Genomic DNA, 4176 nt, shown 5'->3' with positions numbered 1-4176 from the left:
AAAAGTGCTCTGCCTTCCTCAAGCCAAACAGGTCTCATGACTCACAGAAGCCAAAATGGATGTTCTACTAATCTGAAGCTTAAGAGGGGTGATGCAAACACAGGAAAAGGAGTGGAGACATTTCATCCTGATGGGAGTACCCTAAAAAGACTCCTCAGACTCCCTGCTACCCAGATCCCAAAAGCTGCCTGTGTTTCTACTTTTTCCCAAGCCCCGATCTACAGTCTTGTCTTGGATTCTGTGAGCAACCCATACATACAGCTTAAGTTAGCCAGGCCTAATCTCTCTTGCACACAACTGAAGAATGCTACCTGACAGAAAGAGGGCTTTTGAGCTAGGGCTTGAATAACTAACTTGGCAGGGTTGTTACTGGGATGGTTCATCTTCCTGGTTGTGCCCATATATACAGAACTTTTATTTCCCAAAGCCAGGGTTATTATCACACATCAGGAAGAAGAGGCAGTGTAAGAGACAGAGTGTGCCTGCCAAAATATAGGCATTTCGAAAACATTCCAAGTTTTTAATTGGGACACAACAGTCAAATATTTGACGTATAAAAACGTAGAGTCAACATACCCACAACAGATACAAGAGCAAAGTATTTTGCAAATTCGGAGGAACTTTAGGCCAGTTTCTTGTTAATAAAAAAGAGATTAGCAAGTTTTAGAAAGATTTTAAAAGACATACCAACACCAAATTAAAACCGTCTCTTGGAAACCACGATCAGGATTTAAAGAAAACTGGAAAGGGAACAGGCAACCCAGTTTTATTAACATATGTGCCCCAGTGGTACCAGTACTAGACTCTAGGGGAACCTGCTCTCAAGAAAACAAGGCTTGTAGAGCCTTTGATCTGTTTAACAGCTGGAAGCCGGGAGCAGGAGGTGAGGGGCGAGGGGCGGTGGGAGGCCAGGGTGTCTGACTTTACAGAGCGTGCCTGGCCGAGAAGATGTGCCAGTGCACATAATTTAACACCCAGGTTTCCTCTGTAAGAAATCCACTTTGCTCACAACAGTTTTGAAACAGATCTCACTTCTGGGTGGTGACAATATTTTCTACAGCCAGCCGTTTCTATTTAAATGCTGGCTGAAGCCAACTTCAACAATGAATCATCGACAGAGTGTTCGTTTCCTCCACACCAGGGAACTCAGATGGAAAGACAAACCATCTGTCAGCCACTTCTGCAGCCCATTCGAGCTGCCAAGCACCTGCAGTCCCAAAATTGAGATAGAATTCCCCAAATGGCCCCACCAAATGGTCTCAGCAGTTTGAAAGGACTACATTTTAGTAGTGTGGGAGAGTGCTGGAAAGGAAACCACAGCCATGCCCATCGAATGTTTAGCTGTGGTGGTGGGATTAGGGATTCCCAATACCATCCCCAGGAATATTTACTTATCATTTACCACAAGGCAGGACTCCATTAAACACCCTGCATGAATTATTTAATTTAATCCTCTTACTATATGCTCTCATTTTACAGATGAAGAAACTGAGGCGAGGAGAAGTTACATAACATGCCTTGGTTCCATGGCCAGCTGTGTGATGCCAGGATTCAGACCCCAGCCGTCTGCTTCCAGAGTCCATGCACTCAACCAACTGCCACCAACCACTAAGCCATGCTGCCCCACAGAAATCAAAAAAGGCCTTGAGCTGGTAGGTTGCTAGATAAAATACAGGATGCCCAGTGAAACTTGAATTTCAGACAAACAATAAATTTTTAGTATAAGTATGTCCTAAATATTGCAGGAGAAATACTAAAACATTATTTCTTGTTTTTCTGATATTCAAACGTAACTGGGCATCCATCTTGTGTTTTGATTGGCTAATCTGAAAACCTTATACTTAGTAGGACCCAAACCCACAACTCCTGGCTCGGAAGACGCGTGGCTTAACCATTAGGCCATGGGCTCAATTACGTCAATGGGATCTAGATCTTCTGGAATCTTTCACAAAAGTTGACATGCCCAATCGTCTCTGGTCATTTCAGAACTTTATAGGGGTGGTAGGGTAGTGGTATACAAGTTCTAGACAGATGCCAAAGAATCCCGCAGGCAATTATTATAAAGAACTAAGGTGTGTCTGTGGGCTGAACCTGCAGTACTGGGTCTGGTGAGTGAGACAGAGAAACCTGAACCTTGAGTGTCAAAGCCCCGGACCTGGCTTTGTCCCCTGTGTGACATTGCTATCCCCTCCCGATCCGCAGCCCCCTCATATGCAGAATGAGAGCCCTTGGTCTAGGTGGGGTGGGGGTTCCCAAAACGCAGTCTCCGGACTGCCTGCACCAGAATCACCCAGAGAATCTACCGTTTCAAACAGGTAGATTCTTGGTTCCCATCACAGACCAACTGAACTAGACATTTTAGAGGAAGAGTCAGGAAAACTGTGTTTTAATAAGGTCTCCTGTGGATTCTGATGCATCCTGAAGTGCAGGAGCAGCTGGACTCACGAACCTTGAAAACATTATGCTCATTTAAAGCAGCCAAACAAAAAAGGCCATGTATTATATAATTCCATTGATATAAAATGTCCAGAATAGACAAAGCTGTAAAAACAGAAAGTAGATCAGGGTATTGGAGGGAGGAGGGAAGGGGGCGTGACTGCTCAATGTGGAGTTTCCTTTTGGGGTGATGAGAATGTTCTGGAATTGATAGTGATAGTATATCCAGCCTTGTGGATATACTAAAAACCTGAATTATATACTTTAAAATGACAAATTTTATGACATGTGAATTATATCTCAATTTAGAAACATACTAATACATTGAAAATAGTAATGGAAAAAAAACAATTGGATTAGATAATCCTAGACCAGGATTCCCCAGAGTGTGCCTCCAGAATTCTCTGATAAAAGCCTCCGTGGGAACTGAGTATTAGAATCTGCCCCCCAGAATGTCACAAGCAGCTACTAGCAGGAAAGTCACTATCATTAAAAGAAGAAAATCTTTATCTCAGCAATTCTTATACTTACCTTCATCCTAAGGAACATAAGACTGAATATTCATGAAATAGCCATATGTAGTGGATAGATGTGTATGTGTGTGTGAGCATATATATATATATGCATGTGTGAATATATCCACCTGCATATATATATATACATCATATATATAGGACTTCATTTCCTCAGTCCACAGTCAATCTGTATAGTTGGTATACAGATTTGAGGGCCTCTGACATTATTGTGCATGTAATCAGAAAAACAAACAATGACAGAAGCTGTGTGTGTATGTGTGCATCTATGTGAGTATGTGTGCGTGCGTGTGTGTGAAACTAGAGGTGGCTGGGGCATCACTGGACCTCTAAGAGAGTGGATAGAGCCCAGAAAGTCTCCCAAGAAATCCTAAGGCTGTGGTTCTCACACTGCACTTGCACAGGAGAATCACGGGAGCTTGTTAAAAGTCAATGCAACTGCAGACTGAAGCACTTCCAGGGGGTCCTGTTTAGGGAGTCTGGCAATTCCTAGGAACTGCATTTTTATATACACCAGCCCCAGGTGATTCTGCTGCATTATGAAAAACTCTGCTTAGAATCCGGGCACCTCAGTGGGAATGAGCTCTGAGACTGAAGTCCAGTGTCATTTCACAATCAGGTGTCCCGTTCCATACCTGGCTCTGTATGTCGGGAGTGTGAGACCTTTCAGGTATGTGTATATATTAGGGGAAGGGTAGGCGGGGAGGCAGAAAAAGAGGAAGGAGGCTTGCCACTTTTGTTTCTGAGACTGTTCATATGTTTAAAGAATTTAAGAAATGCTAAATTTACAAAAATATACAGATCTAGAGTACATGAACCTTTTTTCAATTCTCTCTGTGACAATGGAAATCAATTCATCTAAACGTTAGGTCTTTTGTGAAAGAGGCCTCCTTGCTCCGTCCCCACTCTCCACGACAAGCCTTAGACCAGAAGGACGTTCAAGGCTCCTCAGGGAAAGCTCTCAGCCCGGTGCCCCCATCCCACTCAGAGTCATTTAGCACCAGAGCGTGGACTTGGCATCATCTTCTAGCCACCTAGTGGTCAGTCAAAGATACGCTGCTAATTTATCTTAACCCTCTACTCAACTCTCATTCATTGATTCAGCAAACCTCTGTCAAGCATCTATGGTGTTGCCAGGCATTTTTCTGGGCTCTCGAAGTAAATAAGACTCTGTTTATAGAGCTAGAAGGAAGCCTACTAACCATTT

Source organism: Pteropus alecto, unplaced genomic scaffold (genome assembly GCF_000325575.1).
Source record: "Pteropus alecto unplaced genomic scaffold, ASM32557v1 scaffold42, whole genome shotgun sequence".
Lineage (NCBI taxonomy): Eukaryota > Metazoa > Chordata > Mammalia > Chiroptera > Pteropodidae > Pteropus > Pteropus alecto.
The sequence above is the reverse complement of the archived record's forward strand: the minus strand, read 5'-3'. Positions refer to the sequence as shown.